Source organism: Sus scrofa, chromosome 2, assembly GCF_054392235.1.
Source record: "Sus scrofa isolate SSC_HxYL_T2T_F1_AM1 chromosome 2, Sscrofa_HxYL_maternal_Yorkshire_Landrace_v2.0, whole genome shotgun sequence".
In the NCBI taxonomy this organism is placed as follows: domain Eukaryota; kingdom Metazoa; phylum Chordata; class Mammalia; order Artiodactyla; family Suidae; genus Sus; species Sus scrofa.
The window spans coordinates 133,318,404-133,330,901 of record NC_139384.1 but is presented as its reverse complement, the minus strand read 5'-3'; the positions used below and the strand labels follow the sequence as shown (position 1 = coordinate 133,330,901).

The window sequence follows — 12,498 nt, the reverse complement described above, 5'->3', positions numbered from 1 at the left end:
AACTAGTTATATTGAAGTTTCTATATGGGAATACTGCAGAATATAAGACAACTCTAATTTTGAGAAGATAGTTAAATCTTTTTGGTGGGCAAAAACTTTCAATTGTGAAAGAGTAAATTTTTCCCACCCCTTTGGGAAAACATCTGTGGAGATTTTGTATAGAATAAGAGGCATATATATAATATATATTTACATCTAACTCAAATCTACTGTAGTTATATACACGTTTAGGCAAGAAAAGGAGACTTTGTTTTTCCCTTTATTTGTGACTTCTAGAGTTTCCTGTATCTAGTCGTAACTTGTCAGGCAAAACTAAACATTTGATTTAAAAGTAAGCTTTCTTTCTGTACATATGTACGTGCCTGCACACACACACGTGTATGTGTGATACATAAACATATACCAATAACTATTTCTGACCATTTTCTTCCTCATTTATTTATTTTCAGAATGGCTTAGACCCTTATTAAAAGCTTGAATGCTGGTCATAATTAGAATGCTAATGAATGTCCTAGGGAAGCTCTGCAGAAAATATTTTAAAATATTAAAAGTTAGACTTCTGTCTTCTATTGTTTACTTTTTTGGAGATTTAAAAACAAGTTAGTTTACTTGTAGTCTGAAATACCTAATATCAGCGTTCCTGTCATGGCTCAGTAGTTAACAAACCTGACTAGTAACCATGAGGATGTGGGTTCGATCTCTGATCTCACTCCGTGGGTTAAGGATCCAGTGTTGCTGTGAGCTGCAGTCTAGGTTGCAGACGTGGATGTGGTCCCACATTGCTGTGGCTGTGGCATAGGCCGGCAGCTGCAGCTCCAATTACACCTCTAGCCTGGGAACTTCCATATGCTGCAGGTGTGGCCCTAAAAAGCAAAAAGCAAGCAAAAAAAAAATTTTTTTTATTTATTCTATGCTGTGGAACACAATTGGATGTAAAGTTTCATTACATCTGAAACACAGTATTGCTTATCGATAAAAATATCCACTTATGCCTGTGTTTAAAGAATATATCTACATGGTAAAAGTCAAATTATATAAAACTTTTAAGTTCACAAAGTCAAAATTAATTTTTTACTCAGAGCATCAATAATATCGCATCTGTACTAAGGAAGCTGTATTCATGATCAACACTTTACCTTCCTAAAATTCAGCATCATTCAATGGAAGGGATTCTATAGTAACACGACAATGTTTTTAAGTAGCCAATTTAGGGTAATAAGTGCGAATATGTGATGAAAAAACTGAGGAAGCTATATAGAAGTGCTCTTTGACATAGTTCACTAGTATTGGCAGTGGTGATGAGCTTACTCCTTCCAAAATCTTGGGGGAAAGACCCTAACTTTATAATGGTCACAGCTAAGGAAAATTGGGTTTGGAGTCTTACAGTAGGGGAAAATAATTTTTCTTAACATAACTTTTACCTTCCTCATAAGAAATCTTATAATCCAAGTTACAGAAAGCTGTCAAGTACTGTGACTTATTTCATATACTGTAGCCCTCAATGCTTTATACTCATAAGTGTATGAAACTCTCAAAAAAATCACTCATTACACAGTGGTTTTCAACCCACCACAAATAGGCTAACTAAATAAACACAGGCACCTTGTATAAAAGGGATACTCTCTGAGTTACATGATTTAAATAACAATTTACAAAACAATCTACCCCACATTAAATTGTAGAGTATACATGTAAAGCCTACTATCAGCTACAAATTCACATAGTCTGGGAACGGTCCAGGCAAATCAGTCAAATACAAAGCATTTGAATTTAAAAGCTAACTAATAACAATAAAAAAGTAACAACTTTTAAAAGTCAGATTAAGTTTTCACATAATACTACACACTTTGAAAAATTTAGTAACCAAAAATATTAATAGTTTTTAAAACATATTGTACAACTGCTAAATGAGAGCAAGTAATTTAAAAATCTCTGTATACTAGAAAGAATTAAATGGTACCATCTTGTTAAGATGTCGGTGGAGTTCTCACTGTGGCAAAGTGGGTTATATGGTTTTGCTGCAGCTGTGGCAGCTGCAGTTTGAATTTGATCTCTGGTCTAGGAACTTTCATATGCAGCAGGTACAGCGCAAAAAAAAAAAAAGGTAAAAAAATGTTTTAATTAGTAATTTAAATCAGTAAAATCATCTAGAAAACTGTAATATACTTTCTTTCAAAAATGCTATACATTTCCCAAAACACTAAATTTTAAGCTTTCTTAAGGGTTTAAAAATACCCGAAAATATCGTGGTTAAAAGATAAAAGTAGGATTATTCCCCCCAAAATTCACAAATTAAAAATTTAAAATTTAATTGCCATCTTAGGTAAAAACTTTTTTAAAAAAAATTAAAAATAATGGAAATTTGTGAAATTTACTTTTAACATGAAAAAAATTCCTGCAAGATGATTTAATCTATTTATTAAGAAAACATTACACATTATTATATACTATTTCTTTTCTATTATACCTAGATAATCATTTGAAATTAGGCATTTTATTTTGTTTTATTTTTTTTGTCTTTTTAGGGCTGCCCCCATGGCATATGGAGGTTCCCAGGCTAGGGGGTCTAGCCATGACTGAGATCTGAGCCACGTCTACAACCTGCACCACAGCTCACAGCAGTGCTGGATCCTCAACACACTGAGTGAGGCCAGGGATCAAACCTGCATCCTCAGGGATACTACTGCACCACAGTGGGAACTCCAGAATAAGTCACTACCTTCCGATTTATCCAATCTAAATTTTTACTTACTGGCTTTGCTTAGCATATTCTCTCTCCTTTCTCTTTTTTTTTTTTTTCAGCTTTATTTAGGTATGATTGATAAAACTGTAAGATATGTACACTGTACAGCATGATGGATTTATATACATTATGAAAGATTCCCCCCCCCCGTTAAGTTAATTAACACATTCATTATTTCACATGTTTACATTTTTAAATTTTGGTGATAACATTTAAGTCCTCCCCTCTTAGCAAACTGCGATCACACAGTTCAGCTCAGTGTTAATAATGTCCTCCCTTCTTTACTTTCCCACTTTGTTCTTCCTTCCTAGGCTCTACTTCTTCTTCTCATTACCCTCAATGTCCTCTTTCCTTTTCTACTCTCCTTATCCTGTGTACTTGTTTTTAATTTTTTTTTTTTTACAAATTATTGGTGTATTCTTGCCTAAGTATTTTTCTTTACAAAAGATCTTCCAGTAGTCTTAATAGATTATAATTTTATATTTGAAATTTGTGTAGGAAATCAGACAGTGCTCCATGACTTTTTCTGTGCTAATGATTTGACTCCCTTAGTCTGTTAAAAAACATACTAGAAAAACAGCAATTATTTATTAATCTTTAATAATTGTTCACTTGAACTAACAGCATAAGAAAGATTTGTTAACAATAAACTTTTTAGCATAAGGAATAAAAAAACTAAAATAGTATCCTTTGAATAAGAAATGATAATTTACTGTTATTATTTAAAAGTATATTAAGGAATCAAATCATTTTTAAAAGTACATCTGCCACAAGAAGGCAATAATTTATAATATAAAAAATAAGATTTTATAGATGTCATTGTGTTTTTTTGGCTTTATTCTGGTTTTATTTCTAAAGTTGCTTCTTAACAGAATCAATAAAGAAACATCTTAAAATGTACATAAAAAAACCTTGACTTTGGATGTAAAATGTAATCTTTCTTTTTACATCTCTGGATTATCCACAATTATAGAAATGAAACCAGTGTTTTATCTTTTTTTGGGGGGGGGGTGCACCTGCAGCGTATGGATGTTCCCAGAATAGGGGTTGAATCAGAGCTGTAGTCTTTGGCCCACGCCATAGCCGCAGCAACGCCAGATCCGAGCCAGTTCTGCGACCTATACCACAGCTTATAGCAACACCAGGTCCTTTAACACTCTGAGGGAGTGCAGGGATTGAATCTGCATCCTCATGAATACTTCTTGGTTTGTTACCGCTGAGCCACAATGGGAACTCCCAAAACCAATGTTTTAATATTATATTTACGACTTTTTTTTTTTTTTTTTTTTTTGGCAAGCAGAAGTTCCCAGGCCAGGGTCAAACCTGTACCACAGCAGTGACAATGCTGTATCCTTAACCTATGAACCGCTAGGGAAGTCCCAATACCTATTTTTTTTTTTAATATTGAAGTGTAATTGATTTACAGTGTTTCTTCAAGTTCGGTTGAGCAGCAGAGTGACCCAGTCACACACATTTCCCTGGGCTGTATATTAGGGCCCTACTGCCTATCCATTCCAAATGTAACCATTTGCATCTGTAACCCCCCCAAAATGCCCATCCATCCCACTCCCTCACCTTTCACATTTATTAGAGAAATGTGAATCAAAACTACAGTGAGGTACCACCTCATACCAGTCAGAATGGCCATCATTGGCATTCCCATCTCAGCTCAGTTGTTCACAAATCCAGCTAGGAACCGTAAATTTGCGGGTTTGATCCCTGGCCTTGCTCAGTGGGTTGGGGATCTGGTGTTGCCTGTGAGCTGTGGTGTAGGTCGCAGATGTGACTCGGATCCTATGTTGCTGTGGCTGTGGCATAGGCTGGCGGCTACAGCTCTGATTAGACCCCTAGGCTGGGAACCTCCTTGTGGCCCTAGAAAAGATTAAAAAAAAAAAAATGACCATCATTAACAAGTCAACAAATAACAAATTCTGGAGAGGGTGTAGAGAAAAGGGTGCCCTGCTCCTTCACTGTTGGTGGGAATGTAAATTGGTACAACCACTATGGAGAACAGTATGGATGTATCTCTGAAAACAAAATGTAGAACTACCACATGGTCCAGCAATCCCACTCCTAAATATAACACTACCAATACCAATACCTATCTCAGAACTCTTGCAAATTCAAATTCTATGTGGCAGACAACTGTTACTACCTGGAGATAGCAGCAGATGCCATGGGTTAAGGGCTCAGTCCCACAAGACACTCCCCTCCACTTTATTTTATTTTTTTAGGGCTGCACATGTGGCACATGGAAGTTCATGTGCTGGAGGTTGAATACGAGCTTCACCTGGAGTCTATGCCACAGCCATAGCAACACTGGATCTGAAGTGTATTATGAGCCTACACCGCAGCTTGTGGCAATGCCAGATCCTTAACCCACTGAGTGAGGCCAGGGATCAACCCTGCATCCTCATGGATACTAGTTAGATTCTTAACCTGCTGAACCACGATGGGAACTCCCACTCGCCTCTACTTTAGATGACCATCTCAAGTCCAGGTTGTTGCTGGTGTCTCTGACCAACTGGCTGTAGATTGCAAGTTCCAGTGACCACCTCTATGGTTTGATTAATTTGCTAGAGTGGCTCACAAGACTTGGAGAAACATTTCACTTACTAGATTACCAGTTTGTTGTAAAGGGATATAACCTAGAAACGGTGATGCTTAGGGCAAGGTATGTGGAAAGGGGCTTACAGCTTCTTTGCTCTCTTTAGTCTTGTCACTCTCCCTGAATCTCCATGTATTCACCAACCTGGAGGTTCTCTGAATCCTGTCCTTTTGGGGTCTTGTGGAGGCTTCATAACATAGGTACAATTGATTAAATCAGTGGCCGCTGGCTATTGATCCAGGCTCCATCCCCTCTCATCTCCATGATCTTTCTCATTATGGCTTATTTCACTTATGACCTCCAGAATCATCTATGTTGTTACAAATGGCAGAATTCCCAATTTTTTTAAATGGTGGCATAATAGTCCATTTACACCCCCCCACACACATTTTATTTATCCATTCACCCATTGAAGGACATTTATTTCCATATTTTGGCTGTTGTGAGTAATCCTGCAGTAAGATGGGGGTACTGAAAGTGCCAACCCTTCAGTCATGTGGATGGTTCTCCTGGCAACCATCCCCCATCCTTAGATGCTTTCCAAAAGTCACCTCATTAACACAAACTCAGGTGTAGTTGAAAGGGGTTTATTATGAACATCAAGACATGTTTATTGATTGCTCTTATCATTTGGGAATTTCCAAATGTTTTATGAGCTCTGTGCCAGAAATGAGGAAGAAGATTAAATATATATTTCTTGTTATAGGTCACACTATCACAATTAGTAAGGACAAAAAGAGTGGGAAATGAGGTGTATTAGAGAAGCCTAGTGGTGCATCTATAGGATATCAGATAATCTGGGAAGTTTGCATTTCTAATTGAGTTGAGACGACTGGACAGGTAAGGTATTATGAGATTCATCCGAAGGTCAGAATGTGTAGTATATTGTTAAAACCTAAGAATAATTTTTTAACTTTATAGAGGAATAATTGACAAATGTATATATTTAAAGAGTACAATGTGATGACTTGATGCATATATACATTGTAAAAATATCACTAGGATAAAGATAATAAACATATCCATGACCTCAAGTAACACAGGTCACTGTTTTGTGTGTATATGAGGTGAGAATGCCGAGGATGTTATGCACAACACAGTGACACACTCTCTCTCTCTCTCCATATATATATATAGTGCAAAATGATGACCACAGTAAGTCCAGTTAACATTTGTCAACATACAGTTACATTTTTTTCACTGAGAAGTTTTAAAATTTGCTTTTTAAAGCAACTTCCAAATATACAATTATTCACTATAGTTACAATGCTACATGTTAGATGAGAACTTTTTCTTCTTATAGCGGAAAATGTGTGTCCATTACCCTACATCACTCTCTTTTTCCCTTCCCCCAGCCCCTGGCAACCACCATTCTATTCTCTGTTTCAGTGAAATCAGCTTGCTTTTTTTAGATTCCACATATAAATTATATCATGTAGTATTTGTCTTTCTCTTTCCAGCTTATTTTCCATAGCATAATACACTCCAGATGCATCCATGTTATTGCAAGTGACAGGATTTCCTTCTTTTTTTAATGGCTGAATAATATTTTATTGTGTAGGTATGTATATGTTTCATATATACACATATATAAAACATCTTTACTGTATATGTATATGTGTTTTAACATCTGTGTATCCATTGAAAGACATTTGGGTTGTTTTCATATCTTGGCTATTGTGAATAATGCTGCAACAACATGGGGGTGCAGATTTCTCCTAAAGATTCTGATTTCACTTCCTTCAGATATATACCCACATATATCCTATGCTGGATCATATGATAGTTTTTTGTTTGTTTTTGTTTTTTCTAGGAATCGCCATACTGTTTTCCATAGTGGATGTACCAGTTTACATTTCCACCTGCAGTTTATAAGGGTTTCCTTTTCTTAACACTCTGACGATGTATGTTTTGTCTTGTCTTCTTGATGATAGCTTATTCTAACAAATATGAGGTGATATCTCATGTGGCTTTGATTTTCATTTCTCTGATGATTAGTGATGAGTAGTGGAGTGAGACTAATTTTATAAGAAGCACCAGATACTTTAAGTGTAAAGACAAGGTCAAAAGTAAAAGGATGGAAAGAGGTACACCAGGCAGGTGTTGACTTCTTTCATTTTCTAATCCAGCTTATTTGTTTTTTCACCATATATATGTTTAACACCTAATAGGTGTAAGGCACCATCTTAAGTACGATGATGTATATAAAAAATCTAGATATTTGAATTTTCTATTATTTTGAATTTTAGATAGGAAAATTTAAAAGTGGTAGGGTATTTTCACATAAGTATTTGTTCCTTAAAATTCTTATTCTTCACAGAAAAAAGCCAACTTGTACAACCCAACTGTCCAGTTAATTGTCTTTTTGTAGTTATATCTACTAGAAAAAATAGAATAGTTTTAATTATAGTGGTAGGCATCAGTAGTCTTTAGTAAATCCTTTAATCCTGTCTATGTCTTTATAAGGAAGAGTATAACAACAGTAATATTTTATATATACTCTGAGTAAAATATTTGTCTCAATCCTTGTGATTTAGTCATTAATTCTTTAATTTTATTACTTTAGAAATCATGTCACCTCTACTTTATTTTTGAATGGGGAATTGAATCTGATTTTTCCTCTTGAGTCTAGGATGTTATTCTCAACATGTGGTGAATCCCTGTTAGAAATCAATAAAAGCTTCACTAGATGTTTCTTATAGAGAAAATTAATTTTCTTTTCTTAACCTTCTTCACTTTATTATCATCAGAATATAATTCAGAGAAAGGATTGTAATGTATGTTGACAGGGCCTTCCTGCAGAGAGGGCGTTCCAGTTGACTTGCTGATTTCCACAGGAAAATGCCTTGCCTAGTGCATAATTCAGGTAAGAGAGTAGCAAGGGATTAGACTGACCACAATTTCCGTGAGGAAATCATGTTGAAACTAAAGTATTCTATGTAAAATGTATGATATTCTTAATGCTCATATTGAATATTTAATAAATCTAGTACTGAAGGATAGTCTTTGAAGGATAGACAGCTACCTGGCTTGTATTTCCGTGTGCCACAATTAGAGCTGTCAAAACAATATCTTTTAAAATAGAACCAGAAAGAGTTTGAGTGCTTTCCTGGTATTGCACTAGTATTACTTGATGTGAATATAGTGTTTCTCCAAAAAGGGAGGCTGAAAAATACTTCCTGGTTGTTAAGTACAGGAGTATCCGTAAGATACACGGAAGGAAGCAGATTATTTTTCAATGCTAATGGTGAGATCTTTTTCATTAGTTATTCAGATATTTATGAATGATCAGGCATAGCCAAAAAAAATCTATGAAGAAACATGTAGATAAACATTTCTAAAATTAAATTATGGAACAGAGAGTCTTCAAATATGTTGTTATAATATGGAAAAGAAAATAGGGCAGTGCATGACAGATCCTAAAATAATTTTTTCTGTGCACTTGCAGCATATGGAAGTTCCCAGTCTAGGGATTGAATCAGAGCTACTGCTGGTGGCCTATACCACAGCCACAGCAACGCGGGATCTGAGCCAAATCTGCGGCCTACACCACAGCGAATGAAAACACCAGATCCTTAACTCATTGAACGAGGGCGGGGATCAAACCCGCATCCTTGTGGATACTAGTCAGGTTTGCTAACCCACACCGGGAACTGCCTAAAATAATTGTTCTTTAATTAACATTATATATTTGACAGAATTTGACAGAACTGCCTTTTTTTTTTTTTTTTTTTTTGCTTTTTAGGGATGTACGTGCAGCATGTGGAAGTTCCCAGGCTAGGGTTTGAACTGGAGCTTCTGGAACTGCTGCAGCTGCTGGCCTGCTCCACAGCTATAGCAATGCCAGAACTGAGCCATGTCTGTGACCTACACTGCAGCTCATGGCAACTCTGGATCATTAATCCACTGAGCAAAGCCAGGGATTGAACCCACATCCTCATGGATACTAGTTGGGTTTGTTACCGCTGAGCCACGACAGGAATTCCAGAACTGCTTTTTTAAAAATTAAAATATAGTTGATTTACAATGGTGTGACAATTTCTGCTGTACAGCAAAGTGACTCAGCAATACATCTATATACATTCTTTTAAAAATATTATTTTCCATCATGGTCTATCCCAGGAGATTGGGTATAGTTCCCTATGCTATACAGTAGGACCTTGTTGTTTATCCATTCTAAATGTAATAGTTTGCATCTACTAACCTGAAATTCCCAGTCCATCCCACTCCCTCGCTCCTCCCCCTTGGCAACCACAAGTCTGTTCTCTATGTAAGTCTGTTTCTTGACAGAACTTCTTTTAATTTATTATTTTAGGACTATATAGTGTAAGTGATGTAAGGTAAGAAATGACTCATGAATCCTTAATCTTTTCTTTCTGCAAAGTATTTTTAAATGATCAAAATCTGAAATCTTAGTATCCTAATTTAATAAAATTCTCATTATGCATTGCTAGAAATCCACCAGTCATACAGAGTTGCATTATTTTACAAGATACAAATCTTGCATCAGTTTTTTTCTCCACTTTCAACTTATTTGCCCATTTTTTTTTTCTTTTTTAGTGCCGCACCTGCAGCATATGGCGAGTCCCAGGCTAAGGGTGGAATCAGAGTTACAGCTGCTGGCCTCTGCCACAGCCACAGCAACATGGGATCTGAGCCATGTCTGTGACCTACACCATAGCTCATGGTAACACTGGATCCTTAACCCACTGAACAAGGCCAGGGATTGAGCCTGCAACCTCATGGTTCCTAGTTGGATTCGTTTCTGCTGCGCCACGATGGGAACTCCAGCCCATGTATTTTTAAAAACTAGAAAAATTTTCTCTTTTTATTCTCAGAATGACTTAGCCTGATGTCATTATAAGCCAGGTTCTTGACTGTCAGATTTAAAAATTCTGATAGAAATTTTGTGACAGGTTCTGTGGCAGCATCTTGAACATCATGTCAATGGTGGGTCTTCACACTCATTTTAAGTAGGAAATAAATGATAAAATCTATATTGTAATATCAAGTATTCTCTCAAACTGTCTGACTTGCTCACAAGTCAGGAAGAGCAAAGAGAAACATTGGTCTCTGCAGTATGTGGACTTTAAAAATGTGTATGCTGCCTTGTGAAGGAAAGCTAAATTTGTTGTTTCAGGGTTTTATGCTTAAAGTCTTACTGTTCACTTCCCAGTAATTCCCCCTTGACTTTGTATTGTGACCACCTCCAGATGAGGGCTAAAGATGGCTCACCTATAGCTGGTCACTGCAATAGAGTGCAGGAGTCAACCACAGCTAAGAAGAACTGTTAGGGAGTGGAACACTCAGGATTCGCAGAAGAGCCCTAAAGGGCACTTGGCAGTTCCATTGGCAGTTATACCACACAGAGGAAACCTTGTGGAGCCTAAAGCAGGCTGACTCAAGCTGGTCCTCCCTGTGTAGACAGTGCTGTGGATCATGGAGATACTGCCCCGCATCCTTAACCTCCTGTGATCTGTGTCGGGGTTGCCTTTCTAGATGTGGGGTTTTGCTTACTGTATGTCTGGAAGTCCTGATGAAAAACAGATGTCCTCTCTCAAAGGGCCAAACACATGTGACTAAGAAAGAGAAAAACAAATGTTCCCCGGTCTACAAAGACCCTCATAAACTGGAGTAACAGGAAGAGACAGGGAGCATAAGGGTAGTTCAGAGGAGGGGGTGTTCAAGCCCCTAAATGCTGCACCTATAGCCATCTGGTCTTGAGAATATTAAGCCCCTCTGTCACAAAGATTCCTTTATGAAATATTCCTTGTAGGAAATTTTTGTAAAATTATTGAAGTGATTTATTTAAAAGTATACCTGCCTGTATACATCCCAAGGAGCTCTGTCCCCATCAGAAAAATCAGGTCAGGATGTTATATTCCACAATATTTTAGGAATCTCTGTGGAACTGCATCCAGATGATATTAATTTTTTCATATCTCTTGATTTTTGATTAGATTTATTAAATAATTCAAATATTTTAGCTTAGAATAGGAAAGTGGAAATCAACTTAGTTTTACTATGAAAATGTCATGAAGAAATTGTAGTTTGCTTCTTTTGAGTTAAAAAATAAAAACACTTCACCATTTCTGTATATCAAGCCTTAATTACTTATGCAGTATAAATTCTTCATGAAGGATTTCACTGATTTGAAAGAAAAAAATCAACATTTACCTTACTTTTGTGTTGCATACTTAGACATTGTAAAGTTTAGAATATTGAGTATTTCTTCTGATTTGTTTAATTATTGATTAATATTTTTGTAATGTTACTCCCCCCAGAAAATCGTCTTGAGTTTTTTGCTCAAAGTCTATGACAAAATAATTGCTAAACTTTTTCACAATCATCTTTCCTTTCATCTAAATTTGACTCCTCAATAATCATCCAATCTATCTTAACTGAGTCTTATATTTTCAGCATTTTCATATTGAAATTGGAACATGGATCCTGGAGGTAATTTAGGCAGTTTATCACATCATGTATAATTGTAGGTGTCTATTCTTACTTTAAAACTTCTGAAGAGCCCAAACAACTCTACCTTAACCTAACTTCATCTGAATAAGCTTTTGACAGGTCAAAATATCTTTCAAGGAAAACTTTTTTTTTTATTAATATTATAACCAGTCATTTTATGCTGACCGCAAACAGCAGGAATGTACAAGGGCAATATCAAGACTTTACTAACTGGTCTTGGCTGATCTTGCAGAAGTAGCTGCAAGCTGTAATGTTGCAGCATTTTCTCCTTTAATGTCTTCTTCGTCTTCTTCTTTTTTTTTTTTTTAATAACATACGTAATTAGCTTTCCATTGTTGGTTGTGAATCTCAGCTTGCTCTCTTTCATCAGACCTTGTTTTGTTCCTGTTTACTGAGAGTTCTGACTAGAGGAAGTTGCTAGTAAATTCATTTGTGGCTAGATTTCTGCCTTGCCTAAACTCTTGTTTTACTTTCAATCCCAGAATCGTCTTGATCATATTTAAACCTCAGAGACTCTTTTTTTTTTTATCCTTCTTACCTACAGCCTAGACCTTGCATTCTCCCTAAAACCTCCATTGATCCATTTAAAGTCCTCAAAAGAATGGATGAATGGATAGCACATTCAGACGTGTAATAGCATCTACTGGAGAAAACCTAGAGTTGGGAGGAG

The 12,498-nt window shown here is 36.2% G+C and overlaps 1 protein-coding gene across 8 annotated transcripts in view; it reads left to right on the top strand.

The window, feature by feature from the left end:
• Positions 1 to 12,498, top strand: part of DTWD2 (DTW domain containing 2) — a 1,117,698-nt gene that overhangs the window by 121,877 nt on the left and 983,323 nt on the right. The gene's annotated exons all lie outside the window — the stretch shown is intronic.